The sequence below is a fragment of the Chionomys nivalis genome, chromosome 13 (genome assembly GCF_950005125.1).
Source record: "Chionomys nivalis chromosome 13, mChiNiv1.1, whole genome shotgun sequence".
NCBI lineage: Eukaryota > Metazoa > Chordata > Mammalia > Rodentia > Cricetidae > Chionomys > Chionomys nivalis.
In genome coordinates, this window is record NC_080098.1 from 32,614,679 (window position 1) to 32,631,471 (window position 16,793).

Below are 16,793 nucleotides of genomic sequence, written 5' to 3' on the forward strand. Positions count from 1 at the left end.
GTATCCAGCACCTCTATAATTGGATCATAGGCACACTTGACCACAGGTACTGAAAAACCTAGTCAACTACTCAGGGCTAGTGAATTCATGGGTCTTGTAAGAAAACCCACAACTATCTATTTATTAAGACAGCATAATCCCTAACTAACTACAGTTTAAATATTTGTCCTTATACTAACAGATTACTGTAGTTTTTACAGCTCACCAAAAAAAAAAAAACCCAAAAAAACCAAAAAAAACCCCAAAACAACAAACAAACAAACAAACAAAAAAATCTCTTTGCAATAGATGAACACCCTTACAGAAAATCACAGCCAGTCAAAACGCCTAGTTGTGGAGCCCAGTCTCAACTGCTACATTCACAAACTGTCATACCTAAATCATAGGGACAGAAAAGCGGGTAGAAAGATCGTAAGAGTCACATGGAGGATCAGGGATCTGCTGTGAGATTGTGTCTCTTAGTTAACTCAGAACCTACACTCATAAAGTCTCACCAATGGGACTGCCTAAACATGAGCTGCACCAGGACAAAATAATAGACAGGCCAAAGTGGATGAGGAAAAGCACCCATGGTCCTAATCCTGCACCAGGAACTACAGGCAACTAAGGAACTCTCAGAGCGGGAGGAATAGTCTCACCCGAGGAAGGAGACACCAATTGTTATCCAAAATTAAATGGTCAGTCCTGAAAACATACATACACTTAACATTATATTGACTGAGGAAGTTATGTTTAATATATATATATATATATATACATACATACATACATACATATGTACATATAACAATAATTAATGAAAAAAGAGGCTATGTATTTGAAAGAGAGCAAGGGATAGCACATAGGAGGGTTTAGAGGGAAGGAAGGGAGGATGATGTATTTATATAATCATCTGAAAAATTAAAAGATATAAAAAGAATAAATAAAAATATAATTGAAAAAGAGAAGTGGTTACACTCAAATGTTCATAGATAACCACCAGCACCAGCACCAGCACCAGCACCACCAGCACCACCACCACCACCACCACCATTTCCATCTTCACTTTTACCTCCTCAACAAAACCGCTAGCTAAAATTTGTAAGCACTGACAAAAACATCAGCAGTCAATTTCCTAGTCAATATGCAGATGGTAGAATCAGAGTTATTTATTCAGGTGGGACACACCCTATGGTCCCCAGAGATGTTTCCTCTTGCTCAGCCACCACAGTACCAAGATGGTGGCTTGATGCCCTTGGGCAAACAGTCTCTACCCGTCTGCAGGCTGGCGATAAGGAAGACTTGTATTTGTCTCTGTGCTTGAAGTTTCTCTAGGCTACCATCCTTGTCCCTCTTGTGTGTTTCTCTCACCACAGTGCTAAGCACAGCATTTGATGGTGGCAGTAAATACTGACAGAGCAAACAAGGAAACAGAAGAGCCTTCTGGGGTCTCCACCACATTCAAGACACATGTGACCAAATGGGAATGGGCCACACAGGATGATGCTCTGAAGTCAACAGAACACACTGTCTACTCTGGTGTAGGAGGTCCTTCTGTCTTTGTGTTGCTTTCATTGGTTAATAAAGAAACTGCTTTGGGCTTGTTGATAGGGCAATAGGAGGTCCTTCTGTCTTTGTGTTGCTTTCATTGGTTAATAAAGAAACTGCTTTGGGCTTGTTGATAGGGCAGAACTTAGGTAGGCAAGGAAAACTAAATGACATGCTGGAAGAAAGGAGTCAGAGTCAGAGAGAGAGAGAGAGAGAGAGAGAGAGAGAGAGAGATGCCATGGACCTGCTGCCGGAGATAGACATTCTGAGACTTTGCTGGTAGGTCACGACCTCATGGTCATATACAGAATAATAGAAATGAGTTAAAGTAATATATAAGAGTTAGCCAATAAGAAGTTAGAGCTAATGGGCCAAGCAGTGGTTTAATTAATACAATTTTTGTGTTGTTATTTTTGGGCTAAGCTAGTCGGGCAGCCAGGATGAACAAGTGGGCCCTCCTCCTACACTACTGGAGTGACTTTTCTTATTCTGCCAGAGAAACATTTTTAAAGGAATTCATGGAACATTTAGGGATGTGGTTGGAGGCAATTATATTACTGAGCTATTCCCTTGACAGGGCTTTGGGATCTGTCTTCCTATTTGTTTTCCAAACATCAGGAGTTAATTGGCTTAATGTTCTACTTTAAAGACCTTATTACTCTTTATTTTATGTGTATGAGTGATTTGCCTGCATGTATGTATGTGTACCACCAGCATGTCTTGTGCATGTAGAGGCCAGAAGAATGCATCAGGGCCCTTGGGACTTGAAATAAGGATTATTATGAGCCATCACTGGGTTCTGGGAATCCAACCTGGGTCCCCCAAGAGGGCATCAAATGTTCTTAAGCACAGAGCTGGCTATAGTTCAATTTATTATGCACTTCCTGTTGCAATGTTCTGCCTTGCATGGGCCCAAACTATAGGCAACTGTATGGACCAACTGACTATGGACAACTAAAGTCTTTGAAACTGAGACAAGATAAATCTTTCCCTTTTATACGTTGATTTTCTTCATGCATTTTGTCACAGCACCAGGAAGCTAACTAACACAGTTTTACAAAGCAGTTGTTTCACATCCTGTACTGGTTAAAGAAAGAATTAAATTTACATGTCCTTGTGAATAATATGGATAAAAATAACACACACCTCAAAATTTCATATTTATGTTACCAGTTTATAAAAGGGCTCACATTTAATTCTAACCCTAATTCTTTTCTCTATTATTAAAAAATATTTTTAAAGATTATTTTTCACACATTTGGATGTTTTGCCTGCATGTATGCCCATGTACTATGTACAAGTAGTACTTGTGGAAGCCAGGTGAGGGTGTCAGATCCTCTGGAACTGGAGCTATATACAGGTGGCTGGGAGCTGCAAGGTGGGTGCTGGAACCAAACCCAGGTCTTCTGCAAGGGTAACAAGTAGTCTTGTGTTTTCTGATGTGAATTCCATACAGCCAAGTGAAAAACAATACTTGAAATAGTATGATTATTAGAAAAAGTAATATTTAATATTAACAGGCTGGTATAATTAAAGTATGAGTTTTAAATAATATTTGAGCAAATGGATAAATTCGGCACTTGTGTGTCATAACCTGATGTAATATTATTGACATTTGAAAAACAGAACAAAGAACAAATCCATGTAGCCTTTAGCCTGTTTTTTGTAGACGTTTGGTTTAACTGGGGAGGATTTGAAGTAGGGTGGTATTGTGTCAACAGGTGCTATCTGACTTTATAACTGTGAGAACTAGAAGCATCTTATAAACTGTTTATTCCCACGACCTCCTTTAATAAGAGGAAAACCACAAAACTATAAACTGTAGACAGGCTCGTAAATTCAAAAGTCAGCAATTTCCTCAGGCCCTGTTTGGGTTTTAGCGATCACTCTTAGAAGACTAACAGATCTAGAGCCTTTGTCTTTTTCTACAGAGAAAGAAGGGCTTGGGCTTCCAAAAGATGTTTTTCCCAGACTGCTTTGCAACTGAATGGTTTTGCAACCAGACTATCATTTTCCCTAGTCCTATCTCAGTGGATGTGGCAGGTGCCCTTCTGCCTGGCCCAGAGGTCCTACCTTTGTCTTTTCCAGTGTACTAATCAGTGACCTTGAAAATGACCACAGGAAGCTCCTCTTACCAAGCTGGAATAAACACTTGAAATCATTAAGTGATTGCCACACAAACGTCTGTATTCCAGGAGCTGCTGAGTTTTAAGGTTTTCCTTCTTTATTTCCCTTGTTTTCTAGTTTAAAAAGATTCCTATCATTTTTAAAATATCTAATGCACAGCCTCAATAACTTAGTGGCAAAGTCATTTAACTTTTTTGTCATTATCTTTAAAACAATGTTATTATAATTGTCCCTACCCTTTAAAGGCTTCATCTGCTTTCCCTTCAGTGTAAAGCATTTTACCTGAATCACGTCACCTATCCACTACAAATCATGAAGCAGAATTATTGTGGTCCCTGTTTAATAGAAGGAAAATTGAATGAAATGCACCTGGGATGAGAGTCCCAGGCACCTGAGAGTCCCTGCCTTGGATCTGTGCCTCGAGTGTGTTCTTTGCTTCTCTGGAGTTATAGAAGTTCCCAGAGGCAGTACTCCAGTAGCTAAAATGTTATGAATGGAAACACCTTAATAAAAACCAGGCCTACAATATCAATTTTATTTAGATGAGCAATGTCTGCCTGCTTTACTCTCAGCAGGACAAGCCAGTTTGAGATGATATATAAATTGCAGATTTGCATTGCAAATATTAAGCTGCATAAATTTCCTAAGTCGTTGGCACATTTAGCCCAGAAACCTAATCCATATTTTCCTACAGAGGTTGAATCTGGGAAGAAGGAAGGAACAGCATTCCAATGGTTGTTCCTTCCAGGGCTAATCAAGTTACTTCGTACACTTTGGTTGTCAGTAGGAAACTCCCAGGGGAGCCCCTTATTCATTGTTAAGAACACAATCAAAGGAAATAATTGCTACCAATGTTTTCTGGATAACAACAATATAAATTCCTTGGGCGGGATGGGTTCTGCATACAAATGGTATTTGCAGATTGAATAATGGAAGCAGCAGAGGCTGCCTAAAGAAGAACCCTCCAAAGAAACGGAAATAAATCGCCAGCACATATCCTATGTCAGGAGTAGATGCCCTGGGTGGCCTCCTGGAGCTCTCATTCTTTGTCCTTCTCAAACGAAAACTTGATTTTATTATTATTATAAATGTTTATGTGTGTTCTTTTCTATCTTCTCCTCTGTCTATACATTTTCCATTATCATCCCACACAGCTTTCTGAGGTCTTCTGTTAGTCCCTCCAGATCTCATGAGTGACACATGCAGAGACACTCCCAGTGGTGTGCACAGACCAGAGTGAATGCAGGTAAGGGTTGTTTCTAGAGTGACAAGAGGAGGTGTCCTGCACTAGGATTAACTTAGACAAAACTTTATTTACTGGGGCAAATTACACACCCACTAGTCATCAATTAGGTGTGTGTGTGTGTGTGGTTGTATGTCTGTGTGTATGTGTCTGTGTGTTGCTGAGGAACCTAGAACCTCATGTATGTTAGGTATATGTTCTACTGAGCTACAACTGCTAGTTCTTAAATGAAAGCTCGAAGGTTCACTAATCTCTCAAGTGAAAGTCAAACACAATAAATAATATTCTGTGACATTCAAATAGATCCATATGACTCAAGTATCTTCTAATCATTCAGCCACATTAATTTCTCTAAGACCGGAAATAGAAAACGCTATCCTGAGTGAGGTCAGACCCAAAAAGAGGAACATGGGATGTATTCACTCATATTTAGTTTCTAGCCATAAATAAAGGACATTGAGCCTATAATTCGTGATCCTAGAGAAGCTAAATAAGAAGGTGAACCCAAAGAAAAACATATAGGCATCCTCCTGAATATTAAACTTCATCAGACGATGAAAGGAGACAGAGACAGAGACCCATATTGGAGCACCAGACTGGAATCTCAAGGTCCAAATCAGGAGCAGAAGGAGAGAGAGCACGAGCAAGAAACTCAGGACTGCGAGGGGTGCACCCACACACTGAGACAATGGGGATCTTCTATCGGGAACTCACCAAGGCCAGCTGGCCTGGATCTGAAAAAGCATGGGATAAAACCGGACTTGCTGAACATAGCGGACAATGAGGACTACTGAGAACTGAAGAACAATGGCAATGGGTTTTTGATCCTACTGCACGTACTGGCTTTGTGGGAGCCTAGGCAGTTTGGATGCTCACCTTACTAGACCGGGATGGAGATGGGAAGTCCTTGGACTTCCGACAGGGCAGGGAACCCTGATTGCTCTTCGGGCTGATGAGGGAGGGGGACTTGATTGGGGGAGGGGGAAGGAAATGGGAGGTGGTGGTGGGGAGGAGGCAGAAATCTTTAATAAATAAATAAATAAATTAAAAAAAATTTCTCTAAGACCTAAAGGAACCATTTTATAAGTTGAGATTAAATATACTCAGGTTTTTATTTGTACACAACAGAAATTTTATTATCATTATTATTATTTTTGAGACAGGATCTTATGCAGCCCAAGGCTGGCCTTGAGCTCATTATGCTGCCTAGGATGACCTGGGATTTTGAACCTTCTGCCTTCATTTGAGTGCTAAGATTACAGATGTGAACCAGTGTGTCCAGTTTACGCGGTGCTGTGGATTGAACTGAGTGTTTTGTGTATGTTAGGTAAGCACTCTACCAACTGAACTACACTGTCAGCCCTAAAACTCTCATTTAACCAACAGCAGCAGTTCTGGTTACTGAACAAATGAGACTTGGAATAATGGAGGTCTAGCATGCGCCAAGCTATGCTCAGAATGTCTGGCCAATACTTCAGAGTTAGAACTGACAATGAAAATGCTTTCGTTATCCCACCTAAGGAATTCTCAGAAGTGTTACAGCAAAGTACAGTGACCAAAACCAGTCTCCCAAAAGGGCAGAAAGGACAGGAATGCACATGTGAAAGTGTGTGCGTGATTATGTGAGTGTGCATGTACATGTACTTGTATTGTATAGGCACGTGTGAGTGTGTACAGGTCAGGAGAAAACCAAGAGCTTCAACTTCCTTCTACGTTTTGTTTGAGAGGATCTGTCGATGGCCTGGAACTTACCAGAGTTAGCTGGCCAATGAGCTTCATGGATAAGATTGTCTCTACTCCCATCTCTACCCTGCTGGGAGCACAGGCATGTGCCATCACACTTGGCTTTTTAGGTGGGTTCTGAAGATTACAGGTTTTTACCTGGGCTGTGGGGTTTTGAATCAGGTTCCTCATGCTCTTGAGACAAGCGAGTTCCTGATTAAGCCATCTCCCTGGTCCCCCAAAGGATGTGGCTTTCAGCACATTTAAGGTAAAATTGTCAAGGGTCAAAAGGTAAAGTCTGAGGACCAGTAATGATTCCTCTTTCTTCAGCAACTGGTGGCTTCTAAATTTTGCTAAAAGAGGAAGCAAACATTTAAGAAAGAAAAATAAATACAGACTTGGCTTTTGGAACTAGTGAGAAATAGCCTTTGGTGCTGGGAGGCTAATCGCTTGGTTCCCAGGATTTCTATCTGCCCTCAGAGGAATGAGGGACCTTTGTTTCTAGTTATTTCTGTGTGGATGCTCACGTCAGTACCTGTTTCAGTCATAATCCTTCCCAGAGCCACCAGCACAGTGTTGATATTCCACCGAAATAATCTTCCCTCAATAAAGCTATTCACTCAATATGAAGGTCAAGTTATCTCAGCTCTGAATAAGTACAGAGAAGGGCTAACTTATAAAACAGAATGCTTCTCCGAATTTGCATAAGCCTTCTTTGTCTTCTACAAATTATCCCTTGTTAAATGAAGGTGGTGTTTAAAGGCTAATTATATTTATCAAACGAACTGATTCCATCTCTTTTGGACTAATCGCATATTCCCTAGGCATTTTTTTCCTCCCTGACATCACGAGGTAACATAAAGCAAGATCTATGCAAATTAATTCTCATTATCAACTTAGTGGTTTCATTTTTAACCTAGAGATTGACTTCTGCATAGAAATTGTTATTCAGCTATCCAGACATTTTGCTGAAAGGAACACATGGTGAATTTTCAAACACTCTATGAAATAAAAGCATCACACACGGATGGCTATTGTCCTCCTAAAACAACGCTAAGCCAAGTCCTTCCTAGAGGGTGACAGTGGTGGGCGACTGACTGCTGAAAACCAGAAAAACATTTCCATGAAACTCCAGCTTCAAATACGAGAGTTGATTCCTAGAAAATGGAAATCAAAGAGGAAATGAGGAATATGACTCTCAGGGAATTCGTGACCAACAGCATGAGTGTCTGTTTCTCAATTCAGATCCTGGGTAACTATGTGTGTACCTGATTTTTTGCTCGTTTGTTTGTTTGTTTTAGTGATGGTTTAAAATAGCCCCAGATCCAGGCAGGTGACCCAAGGCTATATATAATTCCAGCACTCAAGAGACTGAAGCAAAAGCATCAAAAGGTCCATGCTAGCCTGAGCTATTTGTTTTAGGCCAATCTAGAGAGAAACTATGTTTCAAAACCAAACAACCCCCAAGAGGTGACAAAGTGGCAAAATTCTGCAAACCAGTGAAATATGAAAGTATATTTCCAAATAATAAAATCTTTACCCAACCCTTCTCTTCGTGGTGTCCCTTTAAGCGTCACAATCTCTAACAGATTGTCATGGTTTGAACAGGTATGGCTCCTATAGACTCATGTGTTTGAATGCTTGGCCCATAGGGAGGGGCACTATTAGGAGATGTGACCTTCTTGGAGGAAGTGTGTCACTGTGGGGGCGGGCTTTGAGGTCTCTTATATGCTCAAGTTAGGCCCAGTGTGACACATATTCTCCTGCCGCCTTTGGATCAAGATGTAGAACTCTCAGCTCCTTCTCCAGCACCATGTCTGCCTGAATGTTGCCATGCTTTCTGCCATGATGATGATGCCCTAAAGCTCTGAAACTGTACACCAGCCCCGTTACATGTTTTTCTTTATAAGAGTTGCTGTGGTCATGGTGCTTCTTCATAGCCATAGAAACCCCTAACTAAGACACAGATTTTAAAAAGAAGAATTGACTTACCTATGAAATGGGAAGAACATTGTAAATAATGTCTATTTAAAATTCAGCGGAAGTCATATATCCTCAAAGCAAGTTTTAAATTTTTCTTATTGTTTGAGAATTTTATATTTGAGTATATATAGTGTTGTGATCCAATCATTCCACATTCCCTCCTTTCTCATTCCTCCCCTATCCCCTTTATCACTTTATCTTCCCAGTTTCATGCACTCTCACTGTCTTTCACCCACTGATCTACTTCAGTGCTGGCTTGACATATATGAGCAATGGTCTCCTGGAGCCTCTCAGGGGCTGTGTCCCAGAAGAAAATGAATACCCCTTCTCCCAACAGCCACCAATTGCCTATGGCTCCATAGGTAGGGGAGGGACTTCACAAACCCTCCCCCCATCCATGTTGGGATTTTGGTTGATCAAATCAAGAATTTTTAAATTCTGTTCTTTCATTACTGTGAAGGCTTGGGCCCAGGTATAGATTTGGTTAGAAAGGATAAGCATAAAATTTTAGAAGAAAGATTAATTGATTAGTGTGTGTATGTGTCTGTGTACATGTGTGTGCAGATGCTTGGAGATCAGAAGGTGGTGGGAGAAATCTCTCCATCACTCTCTGTCTCTTGTTCCATGGAGGCAGGCTTTCCCCTGAACGTGAAGCTTGCAACTAGGGCAGGTTGAAAGCCATTGGCCCCAGCGATCTTCTTAGAACTGTGGTTATAGGCATGTTCGGGGAGGTCTGGATTTTTAATGTGTGTGCTGAGATTCAAGCTCTGGCCTCATGATTGAGAAGCAAGTGCCCTTAACTGCTGAACCATCTCTCCAGTCCCAAGAATGGCTTTGATAGAGAGTAATTTGAGTGGGTCCTACATACCTGAAGCCCCTCTTCACGTTCTTTTTAGTACTTGAGGTTAAACTCAGGGCCTTGGGCAGGCCAGGTAAGCACCCTACCACTGAAATACACCCCCATTCAGGAGCTCAAAGAGTCCTGATGGGTTGTCCTCTTTGAGCAATCCCAACACATGCATTTTATTGAACTTATTGTGAACATAAACTGATGAGGGCTCACAAGAAGCAGTGACACTGTTTTGTTTGTTATCCACTATCCAGGTTCCAGAGCAAATGCCTGGCTGACAGAAATCAGTCAGCGTGCCCACAATGAATGCTATTCTCTCAGTTTCTTGGCAATCATACTCAAACCAGTGCACTTGATCTGAGGTTTGGTTTTACATTTAATAATTTTGAAATCATTTATCAAACTTCATCAAATAAAGGTAGTTTAACCTAACCCAGAGAGGGTGCACACCTCTATATTTCCAGTACACAGTGGGATAAAGTAAGACAGTTTAGAGTTTTAGGCTATTCTAAACTACTTCATGATTTCAGGGCTAGCCTGGACTAACTTAGTTGTCTTAGTTTGGAGGTTTTTTTTTTTTTTTTTTTTTTTTTTTTTGGTTTTTCGAGGCAGGGTTTCTCGGTAGCTTTGGAGCCTGTCCTGGAACTAGCTCTTGTAGACCAGGCTGGTATCCAACTCACAGAGATCTGCTTGCCTCTGCCTCCCGAGTGCTGGGATTAATGGCATATGCCACCACTGTCTGGCTTAGTTTGGACTTCTAATGCTGTGCTGAAACACCATGAACAAAAATAAGTTGGGAGGAAAGAGTTGATTTGGCTAACAACTTCCGTTTTCTTTTTCATCATCAAAGGAAGTCACGGCTGGAACCTGGAAACAGGAGAGGACTCAGAGGCCATGGAGGGGTGCTGCTTCCTGGCTTGCTCATCATGGCTTGCTTAGCCTGCTTTCTTATAGAACCCAGGACCACCAGCCTAGGGGTGACACTACCCACAATGGCCTGGGCCCTCCCCCATCAATCACTAATTAAGAAAATGCCCTAAAAAATAAAATAAAATAAAAATAAAAATGAAAATGCCCTATAGCTGGATCTTATGGAGGCATTTTCTCAATTGAGGTTCACTCCTTTCAGATAACTGTGCTTATGTCAAGTTGACATAAAACACAGTAGTTTATCAATAGATCGATGCAGTTAAAACAGTGAAGGGAAAATAATCAAGAGTGGACCTCATATAATTCAAGCTGGCTAGCCGGGAGGTGGTGGCGCACGCCTTTAATCCCAGCACTCGGGAGGCACAGGCAGGCGGATCTCTGGGAGTTCGAGGCCAGCCTGGTCTACAAGAGCTAGTGCCAGGACAGGAACCAAAAGCTACAGAGAAACCCTGTCTCGAAAAAAAAAAAAAAATTCAAGTTGGCTGGGATTTATCATATAGAAGTGAAAAACCTCAAATTTCTGATATCCCTGCCTTCATTTAACAAGTGCTGGGATTGCAGCATAAACATCACATCTGATTTTATGCATTATTAGGGACTGAACCCAGAGCTTTGTGTATGCTTGGCAAACACACTATCAACTGGGCTGTATCCCCAGCATTAGTAAGACTGGTAGTGAAGACAAACACACACAGACCTCTCTATTTACAAACACACACACACACACACACACGTGTGTGTGTGTATTTGGACTTTTCAGAGTTACTGGTAGATCCTGACTGGGGATGAAATATTTAGTCTGACAGTTGATGTTGTGGGCATGGCCGTTGATGAGCTCACGACAACTGTTCAGGAGAACATTTAAAGCCTCCTTTGACAAGTGACATTCACAAAGCTTCCCTAGACTTCAATGATGGTGAGTATTAATTGTCAGACTAGTATCACCTGGAAGAAGTGCCTCTGGGCCTGCCTACAATTATATTAATTGAGGTCAGAGGACTGGCCCACTGTGAGCGGCACCATTCCCTCGCTGGAATCCTAAACTATGTAAACAGAGAAGGTGAGCTAAATCATGCATCCATTGCTCTCCGTTCTTGATGGCGGGTAAAATATGACCAGCTGCTTCAATCACCTGCTTCCTTGACTTTCCTGCCTTGAACTGTGAGGCAGAATAAACCCACTCTTCCTATAGCTTCTTTTGTCAAAGTATTTAATCCCAGCAAAAGGGAAAGATGCTAAGTGAACTTCTGTGTGTATCCTGCTTTATACACCAAACAGGTTTCCCCAGAACGATACAGTCAAAGGCGAAATAGAGTAACATCGCTCGATGGGAAGTGCTTGCTCTTAGCCAAGTTACTTCTTTACGGTTCCATTTCATCAGCGGTGTATTTTGTATTTCAAAGTCCTTTCGCTGTACCCCAACACAAGAGACCAAACCCAGGTCCTTACAAATGCCAGGCAAGTGATCTACTACCAAGCTTGCACACAGCCCAGTCAGTACCACACAGTTTCAGAAATTAAATGAAAAACATATGGAGGTGCCTGGTGCAGAGCAGATGTGCAAGGAATACTTGTTTAGACTGGGTTTACATCCGTGCCAAGAACACGCTCATTCTTCGTGCCGAGAATTTACCTTCAGCGAACACAACTGCACATAGCTGTGTGGTTCCTCCGGCGTATGTTTGGGCAGAGAGCTCCACTACTTCTTCACAACGAAGTCAGTACTGCACAGCGAGTGTTACTCTGCGATAGAAAACAGAAGTGCGGTTCTGAACGGATGCCACATTTCTTTCCCATAGATTGCATCAAAGGGGATTTAAAAGAAGCGCCCTGGACCGCCTCTGGGTCCAGTCACATGGGCAGAAGATGTACATTTAGAATGTGCTCACATCTTGTTGTAGAATTTGACTGTAAAGGGAGAACTTTCAAGGTAAGAGCAGCTTTCTAGACAAGGAAGTCAGTTATACTGTCCTTGGGGAAAAAACAGGACATGAAACAAAACAAAACATAAAATTTGGGCTGGGGAGAGAGAGAGCTCAATTGGTAAAGTGCTTGTTGAACAAGCATGAGGACCCAAAAAACCATGTTAAAAAAACCCCTAGCATAGTAGTACATTTTTTGTAATAACATCATTGGTGGGCAGCTACAGGGAAGGAGGGTCCTTGGGGCTCCTAGCAAGCTTGCCCAGCTTGCTTAGCAAGTTGTAGGCTAATGAGAGATGGTGTTTCAAAACAAACAGAAAAGCAAGCAAGCAAACAACAACAAACCAATGTGGAACAGGTTGTGGTTCAAACAAGTATGTTGCATGTTACACCCCCACGCATCTGTGTGCAGCACACATACAAAAGAAGCTGAACAGACAAAGAGCTAACGTTCAACCCAGGTCTTTGTTGACCCATATGGGAACATTTTTTTTTCTCCCTGGAAGAAGAGGGAATGGGATCTTTCCAGAGCACTTGGCTGGGTTGCCCTCTGACCATCATTTCCAACCTTGTCAACAGCTATCTATGTACTTGACTTAGGTCCTTCTCTTGCTAAGCTTAACCCCTACTGTTGTGCCAGTTTCCTCACAACATATCTTGCAATGTCATACAACTGTTTATCATCTCCAGATGCCTCTCCTTTGATTGATTGCAGAACAGACGCTGGGCTTCTTCTCATACAAGGCTTTAGTGACCATGTGCAGCCTGCGTCTCTGGGCCCATCACCACTCCCCTCTACAGTCTTCCTTCTTTACTGCTCCCTCTTTCCAATTCCCACTTCTTTACAAATCCTCAGGATTCAGCACAAATGAATGATCTGTTCATGGATAAATCCCCCAAAGTTTCTTACTCTCTTCCCTTCTTAGGAGGCCATAGTTTAAAGCAGTCTATGAAGTAATGATCTCTGTATGTGCCTGCTAGGCCTTCCAAGCTTCTCTGATTGTTTTAAACAGCACTGGATGTGGAACCTAGGGTCTCACACATACCAGGCAGATGCTTTAGCACTGAGCTGCAGCTTCAGTCTCACTTCTGATTCTTGAATCTCCCTATATACCTCCGTTGCTTATTGATATTTAACTCATCTTTTAAAATATACAAAACAAACACTTTTATTCTACCCTGTCTTCTCTTCCTTTCCAATAAATCTCCTTCCACTTGGAATATTCACCTCTGTTGCCTTCTGGCCCCTTAAAAAAACCCAAAACAAACAAATCAAAAAACTTACTTATTTTATGTGCATTGCTGTTTTGCCTCCATAAATGTCTGTGTATCATGTTTATGTAATGTCCTTGGAGGCCAAAAAGGCATTGGAACCACTGGAACTTGAGTTAAAGATAGTTTTGAGATAGCTGTCATATGGATGTTGAGTTTTGAACCTGGGTCCTTTGCAAGAGCAGTCTTAATCATTGAGAAATCTCTCCAACATCCCTTTTGCTCTTTTGAAATCCAGCCATCCATGTTCTGGCCTAGAACATCTGTTCTTGGAATTCCCTATAAAACATCTTTCTTCCATAGTCTGGTCCCCAGATCTTTTTGCCCAACTGTCCTCTCTAGGAGGTTTTCATTGACTTTCCTGTCTTAATTTGAAACCTATAAACCCTTTAGCACCACTTCCTATGGAACACTTTTGCTTTTGGGGTGTTTTGCAATAGTATTTACAACCCACTAAAATATTTTGTGTTATGCCCTTTGCCCTGGCACCTTTCCTGTTATGTGAGCTCTATTACGACAGGGACTAGGATACTTCTGTTTACTACTGAAACTCAGATCCTAAGGCCCTTGGTGCCTGGTTCATGGAGCATCTCTGTGAATATATATTGAAGTTGGTATTAATTTTCCCTTTATAATCAAGACTACAGAAGAAAGGAAACACCGAGGAACTAGTATGGCCAGGAATAATTTGGTGTTTGTAAGTTCTGGTTGGATCTTGGTTCTAATTCATGTGGGCTAGACTCTGACACTGGGCCTGTGAGGAGCTCTTGTTTAACTGCTCACACATGGTATGAGAAGATTCAGGCACTTCAGTTGAGTGATTCTTCAGGACACGTATCTACTCTTGTTGTGCAGCATTATCCTCTGAGATAATAAAATAAAAATAAAATAATAATAAAATCTTCTGTCTAGGAGAGAAGCTCCTGAATGCCTGGGATGTTCTAAAGGGAGATGAAACCATTCCATCCTACAGGGAAGCTTTTCAAAGCCAGAAAGTAAACAAGTCAAAAACTTCAGGAAGTCCAAGAAACTGACTAGATTCACTGGAGTTCTCCTTCCTCAAGCATATTTAAGCAGTAAGAGCTGCTACACTATACCCTTATAGAAGAGATTCCTTGAAGAGGCTTCCATCAATCTGTTGAGATGCCTTCAAGTTGTACACTGAGCTCCAGGTTTCCAACTTTTGTGAGCTGTCATCCATACTGAGGTGAGATTTTGGTGATATGCTTATTTGTCCTTCATACAGGCTCCTGTGAGTAACCCCTGTAAAACTCACTGGCTCATCAAGTTGGACTTTCGTGGTGTCCTTATTTTGGTGTGTCATTGATTCACTGTGTGAGGTGAGTAGTCATTTGTTCACACCTTCCCTGGGATAGGGGAACAAAAGAAATGCAGACATAGGAAGGCTGGCCCATCTCAAGTGCTCGGTTTATGTCAGTTGGACCATTACTAGAAGCAGCATCTGGGGCTCTTCATGTTTAGGTCAGTCCCTTTAATCTCACACTACCTTCTCAACCATTCTACACAGAGTGGATCAATCTTAGTTGAGGACTCAGTAAATCAGAGCTAAAACCCAAGTGAGAGCTGGCATGGCTCTAGAGAGCACATCTCAGACAATAAAAAAAGCCCACAATAAAACTGGCTGAAAATTAGCTAAAACACAACAAAGAGTAATGCTAACTGACATTGTTGATGATATAAAAAAATCTATTTAAAATCTATTTAAACTTTTAGATCAAATTACAATTAAAATAAGCAGGCAAATGGAGACATCCTCATTACCCAAATAATTATTAGAGTTCCCATTTAAATAGAACATATTTTTACTCTCACTGATTTCACTCTGGGATCATTTCATGGTTACATTAAACATTAAAAAGTATCAGCCGTATCTACATTTTTACATTAATTAATTACAATTATCTAATTAATTACAAACACTGGAAGTTTCTAAAAGATTCAGCAGATGAGGCTTGGGTAGAGGTAGATGATGGTATGTATAATTAAAATAGAATATTTCTGACCATTTTCTAGTTAGCTCAGGCCATTGTTTCTGAATATATCCTGATAGTATTTCAACAATGGTACCAAGTGTTGTTAGTCTAACATGTAGCCTAATATTTAGTATTTAACCTGCAATTCTATTTCTTTTATTATCATATCCGTTACTAATTAGATGAATGTGGCAAAAGTCAGGATGGTTGTGATAGATCCATCATGATGGCTACTTGTCAGCTGTTCCTCCCAAACATGGAGTCTGCCCCTTCCCTCTTGAAAGGGGGTGTCTTGTGCTTTGACTTGACAAACAGAATGCCAGGATCCCAACATCTGTCCTTCTGGGGGAGCTCTGTATCCTGAATTGGAAAATCTCATAGGAAACCTAGCTATCCTGCTGATCTTGCTATGTTTTAGAGGACGCATGCACCTTGAAAAGGAACCCATTGCCTCTCTTGCAAACATAGAAGAAACCTACAGATGACTGTAGTCACTATGTCATTACAAGACTCATAAACTGAAGGCCTGTCCAGATGGGACCAGTCCACACTGGGAGCCTATTAACAGTTATTGTTTTAGGTCACTAAGCATTAGTACATCTTGGAATAGAGTTAAAAGTAGGGGAATGCTAGTTCTTCAGTTAATTATATATTCATTGAGAAAATAGTTTCTAAATCAAATTCCAGTATTTTATTTTCAATATAAGATATTCATTTGTATGAAATCTATCTGAAATTTCATGAACAGAGAAGAAGAAAATATGTGTATATCCTAAAGGTTAGGCAGGAAGAGCAGCCTTCAGCCTGAAGCAGCATGAGAGAGTTTTTGTCACCCTAGAAAGTGGCTGGTGATGGAGGGGGAGAAATGACTCTGAGCTGTGCAGAAGTAAGGACTACTATGATGCATGGGTGGGACTGCTCTGGCTGGTGCTGAGAGGCTTTGGTGGATAGACATACATGTGGGTGATGAGAAGATGGAACTAGGTTCATTTTCTAAAGCAAAATCTTATTATATTAACTAGCCCACTACAATGTTCATTAATTCTGTCCTTGGGAAGCTAAATAGAGCCTGTGACTATGATTTCATATGAATACAAGACATGCATGCTTGTATAAGAAGAACAAACAGAGAGGTGTGGATGGGAGGGGGAAGGACAGAGAGCACATTTACACAGAGTGAGGCCACTTAATGCAAAAAATGTATTAGTTGACTGAATTCAACT

At 41.1% G+C, this 16,793-nt stretch overlaps 1 protein-coding gene across 3 annotated transcripts in view; it reads right to left on the minus strand.

Annotated features, from left to right (window-relative positions):
* The window catches only part of Chrm3 (cholinergic receptor muscarinic 3), a 452,846-nt gene that overhangs the window by 147,655 nt on the left and 288,398 nt on the right, over positions 1–16,793 (minus strand). Inside the window, exon 4 of one of the 3 annotated variants that reach the window (XM_057788127.1) lies at positions 12,016–12,125. The exons of the other annotated variants lie outside the window; for them this stretch is intronic. The gene's annotated coding sequence lies outside the window, so the exon portion shown is untranslated. The remainder of the gene's footprint in view (positions 1–12,015; positions 12,126–16,793) is intronic. 3 annotated transcript variants of the gene reach the window in all.